We start from the raw sequence: 10,920 nt of genomic DNA, 5'->3' as shown, positions 1-10,920 counted from the left end.
TGAATATAACAATCAAACCTCTCTAATGGGCAGTCCCCTTAGCTTTACTTATATCCTAGTGCTGTTGAAAAACGAAATGTAGGGGCGCCTGGGTGGCTCAATCGTTAAGCATCTGCCTTCGGCTCAGGGCGTGATCCTGGCGTTCTGGGATTGAGCCCCACATCAGGCTCCTCCGCTAGCAGCCTGCTTCTTCCTCTCCCACTCCCCCTGCTTGTGTTTCCTCTCTCGCTGGCTGTCTGTCTCTCCGTCAAATAAATAAATAAAATCTTAAAAAAAAAAAATGAAATGTAAAATACGTTGTTAATCGTCAAAATCAGCAGATCTTTGGAATTTTAAAACGTTCTCCTTTATTCAAACAATACATGCAATGAGTGAACTAATAGTATTACACAGCTTATTACAAACAAAAGAGTGCCCCTCCCCCCCAAAAACTACAATCCACTTCCTCACACCACCATTTCTGAGTTCTGCTTCTCAGATACAATGTCTTTTACCAATTTCTTCTGCTCTGTTTCTTCTAGAGTTCCCTCCATACTTCTAAATGATTTGTTTGTGTTGCTTTTTCTTTATTAGTCTAACTTTATTATCTAACTTGCACCTATGGAAGCTGTGAATTTATCATTCTCCCCTCCCCCTCCCCCCCACCTATCCACCCATCTCTTGTCCTTTCTTTCCTTCTTTCCTTTCTCAACTAGTTCTATCACAAGTTTTTGACAAATGAACATTCTGTGTTTACATTATTATTACCATGTACATATTATTCATGAGTGAGCCAATAACATAGTATGTTACATTTCTTTTCTGTACCTTTATTTTTCCCCTAGAGTTAATAATTACCACCCCCCCACCCTTTTTTTACTCCTGACAATTTTTACCAAACTCTTCGAAAGAATCATTAAACTCTTTTCAACATAGCCACATCAGGTGGTCTATTGGTTTCATTTTGGAGGAATCGGGGAGACATCTTTCTGGAATTGCTCCATCCTCCCACTCCAGGTGGGATTAATTGTTCTTTTCCGCCTCCTGCAAAGCTGCCAACTTTGCCTTTCCCACCATCCTGAGAATTGTTTTCCCTTTCTCCAGTGTTGGTTCCCCAGTCTCCTGGATTTTTGTCTTCTTTCTAATTGGCCTGCTCTGCGCCCTTGTTAGGGTATGTCTTCTAGTAGCTTCCTAAGGAAAAGGGAGATGGAAGCAATCTTTAACAACTGTTTATGTGTAAATAGCTTCAAGATTACATGGGTGTGATCATATATTACAGTTTTCCACAGATTCTCCTATTCTTAACATTTTGCCCCATTTGTGCACGCACACACACAAGATGTGTATGTGTTCCATCATCAACTTTGATAAGTTTAACATGGACACAGTAATCTACCATCCATATTCCAATAGATCAGTTTTGTCAGTTGATCCAGAAGTGTTTTTAATATTATTTTTTCCCCTCTGTTACAGGATCCAGTCTAAGATCATGTATTGCCTTTAGATGTCATTGATCTTCTTTCATCTGGAACATCTCCACAGCTTATCTTTGTCTTTTATAATGTTTTTTCTAAAATAAATAAAGCCCCAGGGTGCCTGAGTGGCTCAAGTGGGTTTAGAGTCCTACTCTTGGTTTCAGCTCAGGTCATGATTACAGGGTCATGAGATAGAGCCCCATGTCAGGCTCCGAGCTGGGCTGGGCATGCAGCCTGTTAAGATTCTCTTTCTCTCTCCCCCCTCGCTCTGCCTTCTCCACCCAAAAAAGAATAAAATAAAATAAATAAAATAAAATAAAATAAAGCCCTCTTCCCTTCTATTTAAATAAGATGTTCCTCATTTTGGTTTCCTGTTGTTTCTTCCTGATTAGATTCAAGGTATGCACTCCTGGTCAGAATTCCTGGTCTTATGTTCTTTTTAGGGCATCACATTTGGAGACATCCCTTGTCCATCTGCCCCTTATTGGTGATGTTAATTTTGGTCATCCAGTCAAGGTGCTAGTTAATTTTTTCCCCATTAGATAGCTTGTTTCCCCCTCTTCCAATAAATAATCTGTGGGAGGACACTTTAAGATCATACTAATGTTCTCTTGATTGAAATTTCCCCCTAGATTTTGCAACCATTGATGATTCTTGCCTAAACCAATCTTTACTTTGATGGTTGCAAATGATGATTTAACTCCTGCACTCCCTTCACATTTAAAAGTAAGCACTCAGCGTTCTACCAAAAGAGACTTCCTTTCCCTTCTCATATATCCATCCATCAATGCATCCATCCGTTCATCCACCCACCCATTTATCCATCCTTCTGTCATCTATCTATCTACCTATCCATTATCTCTCTATTCTTGGTATGGACTACTCATGGATTTCTTTTTTTTCTAAGGTTTATAATTCATTACTGTCCCTACTCTCTCTTTCTAGAATCCTTATTTTTCAAATTCTGGCATGAACCTCTAATTTTCCTATCTTTTCTCTTCTGTTTTTCACCTTTTGGTCTTTTCATTTTACTTTCTGGGACAGTTTTTCAACTTTGTCTCCAAATCCTTATATTGGCTGTTTTTAATTTTAGCTATCACATTTTTAATTTTCGAGAGCTCTTTCTTGTTTCTGATTGTTTTCATTTCTTGGATGCGGTATATACTCTTTGGCCTTTCAGAACATTATTGAACCTATTTTCTGCTCCCTGCATTGTTTCTATTTCTTTTCTCTGAGTTTTTTTTTTTTTTCAGATTATTGAAAGCAAATTATTATTTGGGTTTTTTAAAATTATTATTTGTGTGCCTGTCATGGTGGAGGTGTTCCTCAAATGTTTAGTGTTCTCTGACAGATTCTACTTCAGTGTGAGTGAGGCATGGGTAGGGTTTGTTAACTGGTGGGCTTCACTGTGATGTGATTCAGTAGGGCCCATTTGTTTCAGGGAGATGTCTCCAAATGTCAGTGTCCAGATTTGTTTTCTCTTGAGGCAGTTTCTCCAGGGGAGAATTATCCAGTCTCTGGTTGGGGAAAACTGTGGTGGTTGTGGGGGCGGGGAGGGAGCTGGAGGACTGATGGGGGCAAGAGGAAGCTGGGTGTGGAGCACAAGGAGGAACTCTTGTACAGTGTTCACCCACACCCTCCATTATGCCTACAGTCTCTGAGCTCAGAGCCTCTCTCTCCTTCAGTTTCTTCAAGGAATAAATCTCCATTCTTGTACAGGGTAAGAGGAGTAATTGCCTAAGTGGGTGGAGTAATGGAGTAGATGGGGGGAGCTAAATGCTCTTGGTACAGAGTCTCAACCATGCTCAATCCTCTCCATCCCTAGGTTTACCTGATGTCTCCAATTCCTGAACTTTTAGTGTTCTGTAGAATGAATTAACTCTCTTCTCATTGCCTTCTGCCTTCTGTAGACTTAGGTTTTAGCTTTCTTCACTCCATTAAGTCAGTTATGATGGGTCCTTCTACTTTCCATTTCTTAGAAATTTGTCGAATCTTCCATCCATTGTCATCTCCTCTCTCACTCTGTCTGTACTAGTGAGTTTCTGCTGTTTTAAATTCCTGTTGGTGATGCTTCATAGAGCAAAAGAGGTAAAGATATGGATTTGACCCAGCTTGTTAACTAGAATATAAACAAAATTTGAAATAGGATGAGAATAGCAAAATCCAAGATTAAAATTCGCATTCTGGCCACCTGCACTCAATCTTTTCCAATTTAAGTGGAAATGGCTGCTGGGTGTGAGTTCTGCACATTTAAGTTTGTTTTGTGATCAAGGGGAAAGACAGGATCCTAAAGGATTAGCGTGGAGGAGGATTTGATGTAACTGCTCAGGGAAAGGTATCAAGAGAAGCTATTAACATCATATTTCTTTATATAATATGTAAAATTATATCTCATCTGCAATGACCCACATACTTTTGCAAGATTGACCTAGAAAAATGGAACAGCTTTAAGAAGACCCAGTACTAGAGATCACAATATGGATATGATACAAATGATCTATATTTCACCATTTAAAATGACAATTTAAATATCACATGGGATGCAGGGATGGATTTAATAGGAAATTCAATCATAAAACAGAACTTAAAGAGGTGCAGACTTTCAGTTATTAAAAAAAAAAAATCCCAGAGATATAAAGTACAGCATAGGGAATCTAGTCAATAATATTCTAATAACACTGACAGGTGAATAAATTACACTTATCATAGTGAGCATTGACTAATGTTTAGAATTGTCTAACCAATATGTTGTGCACTTGAAAACAAATATAACATTATATTTTAATTATACGTCAATTAAGAAAAGGGGGGCGCCTGGGTGGCTCAGTTGGTTAAGCGTCCAACTCTTGATTCAGCTGAGGTCATGATCTCAGGGTTGTGAGATCAAGCCCCACTTCGGGCTCTGTGCTGAGCATGGAGCCTGCTTGGGATTCTCTCTCTTGCTCCCTCTGCCTCTCCCCACCCTCTGCTCTCTAAAAAAGAGAGAGAGTGAGAGAGAACAGAACTTAATTTTCCCGTGTTCAACAACTAATGTTAGAAACCCTGTATGTGCCAGGCACCATACTATGTGCTTATTTCCCAGATGTTCATACTAGGTTATCATTAATACCCCCAGCAGGAGAAAATGTGTTTTTGACAGAAATGCAGACAAACTCAAGTTACAATGATGAAATAAGGAAACTGGTTGACTCTATATGGTAATAAAACTGGAGAGTGACTGTAAAATATAATCTGCCTACAGTGCAGTTTGACTTATCTCAGAGGGATTTGCCCAATAAAACATTACTTATGTATCTAAGGAAACTGTATTTTATGATCCCATAACTAACTGGAAATTAAGCAATTTGGCTGAATCAAGAGTTTATTTATAAATATTCATGTTTTTGTGAAACCACAGCCAGTTTTGAGGTAGTTTATCTTATCAAACAGTGACATAATGTAGGGAAAGGAAGATCCATTGGCTGGTCCACTAAATCAAGGGGGAAGAAAATTCCATATATCATTCAGGATTTTCAACTTGATACTCCATTAAAAGTTTGCTGAGTTTTAGTTAAATTATGTGACAAAGGAAGGAAGAAATAGTTTTCCTATACAATTCCTTCATAGACTTTGTCATTGGTAAGGGGTAGAAGGAAGGAGGACTGCAGAATCCTCCACAATGTATTGTTGAATGAACATGGGAGGTCATGATGTGCATTATAATATGCAATCTGTATGAGAGGGTCTAGCAGTATTTACACAAATGGTTAAAAGAGGTAATATCAAATTTGCAGGCTACATTAGGCCAACTGATGACATCCTTGTTCCCCGCATATCAAGTGTGGGCAATGATGTGGGGCAAAATAAATGCTAATATATTGTTAAAGGGAATGGAAGTTGGTATAGCTACTTTGGAGTGCAATCAAGCTTCACATCAGAAAAATGCAAAATAAAACAGTAACGAGATACCATTTGGTGCACATCAGATTGGAAACAATTTCAAAATCTTACAATACTAAGTATTGGCAAGCAGGTGGGAAAGTTCATACTGTGTATGCTTGCTACATTGTAAATCCAAAGGACCACTTTGAAGAGCATTTTGGCAACCACCAGTAAAGTTGAAAATAGGCATACTCCGTGACTCAGACTTTGCAGGTTTTCATTTTATTTCAGTTCTTTGTTGATTGAATTATATCATCAAGTAGACTTCAAGAAATGGTCTATCTCCAGAATGTTGTTTATCTGATGCTATCTACTGTTTGTATGTTGCCTGTATGTATCTGTTGCCTACATGACACCAGGTATAGAATTTATCAGCCAAAGCCCTTATCTCTCAAGACATTTAGATGTTGCTTCAGTTTTCAGATGAATGTTCCAGACAAGAAGTCTCAAGTCAGTTTAATTCCTTGTCCCTGTGTAGGCGGTTTGATCCCTTTTCCGGGAAGCCTACAGGAATTCACCTTCAGCTGCTTCGCCAGCAGCATTGGTGTTAATCATTTTCTGTTATTTTTTCCCTGAAACCCTTTAATATGTAAATTGAACTAATCATTTCAGAAATATTTCTTCCCCTGAATATATCTTTGATTTGGTTTTCCACATGTTCATTCTGTGCCTTTTTAGTTCTAATGTATTTCTTTGTTCTGGGACTGGATTGTTTTCTTCTCAGTTCCTTTCGTTTGCATTTCCTGCTCCTTTTATTTAATTAATTAATTTACTTATTTATGTTTATTTTTTTCTTTGAGAGGGAGAGAGAGAATCTTAAGCGGGCTTCCTGCCCAGCACAGAGCCCAACACGGGGCTCAGTCTCACAACCCTGAGATCATGACCTGAGCGGGCATCAAGAGTCAGACGCCCAACTGACTGAGCCACCCAGGTGCCCTGACAGAACTTATTCTGTCATTTTGTTATTTCACATCCTCCTTAATTTTCTCAAGAGTGTGAAGAATATAGTATCTAAACATTTCTTCTCTTTTCATGGTAACATGTCTTCCAATTTGGATTCTTTACTGCATTTCTTCTCTTTGGGGGGACCTATGGAGGGGAGACGAACAAATTCTTGCACGAGTCCCATTTCAGCTTGTTTTACCCACTAATTTTTGGCTTGGCAATCCTATCCTGGCCTTTCGGCCCCCAAATAATGTAGCAAATTCTCCTTGACTCCAGATCTTGTTCATTTGGGTAATATTTGAGTCCTCCCCTCAAGCAGGATTTTAAGGCCTCATGTTAATGGGCTGTGGTTTTGTTCTATCCTTTACTTGCTTGTGGGAGCAGGAAGGGCCTGGGGAGTTTGGGATTTGGGGAGATGGAGGTCATGGAACTTTATCACCTCTCTTTAACGAACCCTGCATAACAAGTCCATTCCATTGAGTTGGGGGATGAGGGTCTGTCCTTGCAAACAAACAGTTAAGTTTCACTATGTTTCCCTGTTTCAGGGTCATCAAGCTGGTGTATTGAGTGTGCAAGCATTGGCTGTTTTGATTTTCAGTTTGGTGTGACACATTTTCCCTCCCACCTGTCATCCAGGGACTTTATTTGCTACTTAAACAAAAACAAAAATAAACAAACAAAATCCTCTTTCACTTTACACCAAAGGGAAAAGAGGCGAATTCTATGTGTTTCTCTGAATTAGGCTCATATTATTTATTTGAGGTTAGAAGGTGGGGCTTCAAGTTTAAAGTTCTATACATTTTATTTACATCCCCACTCTTCATACCACCAAACCTCAGTGAGGTTTTCCAGAATTTTATCTGCCTACTGATTGCCTCACTGTGTTTCTCTCTTGAGAGAGAAAGTCAGGAGTCTATTTCCTGAATCACCTTATAATTTGATAAAATTTGTGTTATATCAGATGATACTCTTGAACTCTGTAGAATAAGATGGACACCCTTGCATGCCTGCAGCATCAACCATGTATCTTTTGCTCTTTCACTTCATTTTTTTAATGTGATTTAATTTAGGGGAGGCAAGTTCTGTGGTGGTCCTGCATTTTGACTATCATTTAAAGATCTTTCCAAGTTCATATTGTATATATCCTTTGGCTGTGAATGCTTTGGGTTAAGTACAGAAGATTATTTGCATTGAAGTTTTCTCATGGTAAATTGTGCCCTCAAATTCTTATTTGAATGTTTTCACCTGGTCTCTAAAAAATCTTTTGTGGCCATCATTGCTATTTCTATATACTTCTAAGCAGTCCACAGCCCAGCAGAAGATGGAAGATAGGATCTTTTTTTTTTTAAAGATTTATTTATTTTTTGACGGAGAGAGAGACAGCCAGCGAGAGAGGGAACACATGCATGGGGAGTGGGAGAGGAAGAAGCAGGTTCCCAGCAGAGGAGCCTGATGTTGGGCTCGATCCCAGAACGCCCAGGATCACACCCTGAGCCGAAGGCAGACTCTTAACAACTGTGCCACCCAGGTGCCCCGGAAGACAGGATTTTTTAAACAAAATACATTTGATTATTTTCAACCCTTGAGGAAAGGAGTAACTATAATAACAACATAATCAGAGCAGACAATTCTATTAGGTTAGTGAGTCGCATTTTCCTAAAGGTTATCTGTCCATTTTTAGCTTACCTTTAATAAGAAGAAATGTAATTACTTCCAACATCATAAATATATATATATATATATAACTAGGTTCCATACCCAGCTCCAAGTGCAATGTGGGGCTTGAACTCACGACCCTGAGATCAAGACCTGAGCTGAGATCAAGAGTCAGACACTCAACCAATTGAGCCACCGAGACACCCCTAAGTTATTCTTAATAGTTTTACACTAACATTTCAGTAGGAAAATCAGAAAATGGCATTGATAAGCCACTTAATGAAAAAAATACAAATGACCATTAAAAATAGCATTCACCTCATTAGTTACCAAATGCATTTAAATTAAAAGAAAATATCATTATTTGCTTATCAAATTCACAAAGATAAAAAATAATTTTATTCTAAGTGTTGAGAAGAGTATAATGAGATACACTGATATAAATAAAAATGAATACACCCTTGATGGAATGTAATTTGAAAATTCTTACGCAGAAAAATGTGAAGTTTTTGCCCTGACCTTGACATTCTACTGCCAGGAAACCATCCCAAGGAAATGACCAGAGAAGAATATAAGTATTTATGTACAAGAATATTTATTGCACTATTACTTATAAGAAGAAAAAAATTGAAAGCAACCTAATGTCAAGTACTAGAGGAATGCCTAAGTAAATTGTATGACTTAAGATGAAATATTCAGCAATCATTAAAATTGTGTTTTGGAAGAATTTTAGCAGCATGGGAAAAGTAAAAAATGTATCATTAAGTGAAAGAAACAGACTATTCTACTTATGCTAAACAGCAATATATCATACATATAAAATAAACCTGGAAAGAAATACACCAAAATATCATCAGTGATTCTGTCTGGGTAATGAGATAATAGGTAATCTTTATCTTATTATTTAAATTTCATTATATTTTCCAAATGTTCTTTAATGAGCATGCATTATTTTATTATCAAGTAAAATTTAAAAATATATGATATTTATACACACCGTACATGATGCCTCTATAACCACATTATGTACTCAGCAGAACAGGATCAGATTATATACCCTTACAATAACATATAAGGCCTTTCATGATATGTTCCCTACTTACCTCATTTTATTTTTTACTCGTCTCAGATCTTTCCACTTCATTTTAGTCATGCTGAACTACTCGCAATCTCTCTGAATGTGTTTATCTACAGATGCTGGGGGTTTTTTTGTTTGGTTGGTTTTTTTTGTTTTTTTTGTTTTTCCCCCTGGAATGCTGTGGGCTTGATTTCAGGAGCAGAGACATTCATTCTTTTGGAGGAGAGACTTGTAAGAACAAGACAGGGCCTATGGTCGGGGAGGTTCTGGGGTATCAGGCAAAACACCAAGACAGAAACTCAGGCAGAGAAATAGGGTGGAACCCCAGTCATCAATCGAGACACCAAGAATCACACTAACTTAGTAAACCATAAATGCACTGAAACTCTCTGCGAGTCCTGGCTACAGCTGCTTCATGCTGAGTCTGTAACGCCCGCTAAAACACTTCAGTCCTGCCCCTAAGAAGTAGCCGTATTTTCATTTAAAAACAACATCTAAATAAACAAGCAAGCAAACAATCAAATCAATGAATAAATACAAAATCAAATTCTAAAACGAAATTTTAAAAAAATGACTGCAATTATTACATCATTATTTAACTTCATGAGAAGGAATGATGAGGAATTTATTATATCCTTAATCCTTACTGAATAATCATGGAGGTCAACCTCTGGCAAACTTCACCTAAATATGAGCTTCTCAACCTTTTTCACATTGTGGAGCACATAGAAAATGGCATTTATATGGCACTCAGGGGTATATCCATGAGGACGCTTGTGGACAAAGGTGATCTGTCTTGGGTCTCTGTGGGCCCCAGGCCCTGCCCAGCTTCCCTTACGGCTGAAATGATCACTATCTCTGCACACCTGAGACACATTCCCCGCACACCAGCTCTGATCTGCATCATTCCAAGCAGAGGCACATCTAGTCTGTTTGGAAATGTCCCCAGGAAAAGAGTTTCTACCCCTCTTCCCGAGGTAAAATTTTCCCTCAGATTTCGCCATGTGAATACCAGCCAAAGATCCTTTATTTTAAACCACGTGCCAATCTAGCTCATTTAAGGACTTTATTTCAGGTGGACGGCCATGATTACATGCTTCAGAAAAGCAATCTCCTGTCACTTTCTTTTGTTTAACACCCTCATGCAACGCATACCTTATGTATGGGGACCAGACTATCACTTGCATTTTCACAGATTGCTTAATAAGTATCTTTGCAATCAGGAGTCAGCAAAATTCTAGAGGTAGATACAGAAGTAAATCAGTTAGAGTCAGCCAACAGTTATTTTCCTCCGTTTGTGTGGGACCCTATCATAGATGATTGGGGAGGGGACAAGGAGCAAAAGAAAGAGAAGACATGACAAGTGTGTGTGGAATACTGTCTTCTGGTGTTTTTTCATTAAAAACAGACTTGTTTCCCTCTTGCTTATCCTCTGCTAAAGGACTAGCCCTAAGTGTCCTGCTTATTTTTGGTGATTGTAGTTCCAAGGATTAATGAATATGGTCAAAGGGATTTATCTGGAAGCACTGACAAGCTGCTTATTTTTAAGGGAATAATATCATGCTATCTGTTACAAACCACTTGGGTTTCATTTCTTTCCACCAAGAATAGGAACAAGTATCTTTTGACTTTCTAAAATTGCCGCTTACCTGAATTAGTTCCTACCATGAATGGTTAATGGGAAGAAGTGGTAGTCTAGACTTTAGGTTTGCTGTTTTTTTCTGTTCCTCTTCCCACCCCCCCCGCCCCCCGCCACCACACTCTCCAGTATAGAAGTGTCTGTGCTTAAAGCTGTGTAATCATGTATTTTTTTTCCTGCCACAAAATACTTCCTTAAACTGATACATATGTCCCTTACACTAGAAA

General features: G+C 38.4%; 1 long non-coding RNA gene across 3 annotated transcripts in view; it reads right to left on the bottom strand.

Moving 5' to 3' along the window:
- Window positions 1-306: 306 nt before the first annotated feature.
- LOC123802048 (uncharacterized) overlaps window positions 307-10,920 on the bottom strand; it is a 30,170-nt gene continuing 19,556 nt past the window's right edge. Inside the window, exons 3-4 of one of the 3 annotated variants that reach the window (XR_015726594.1) lie at window positions 3,286-3,573; window positions 307-1,170 (exon numbers count right to left, since the gene is read on the bottom strand). This is a non-coding gene — a long non-coding RNA (uncharacterized LOC123802048). The remainder of the gene's footprint in view (window positions 1,171-3,285; window positions 3,574-10,920) is intronic. The other 2 variants (XR_015726593.1, XR_006782416.2) reach the window with 2 other exon arrangements.

This window comes from Ursus americanus, chromosome 14 (assembly GCF_024610735.1).
Source record: "Ursus americanus isolate L20-20 chromosome 14, mUrsAme1.1.p, whole genome shotgun sequence".
Taxonomy (NCBI): domain Eukaryota; kingdom Metazoa; phylum Chordata; class Mammalia; order Carnivora; family Ursidae; genus Ursus; species Ursus americanus.
Note: the sequence above shows the minus strand (reverse complement) of the source record. Positions and strands in the feature narration are given on the sequence as shown.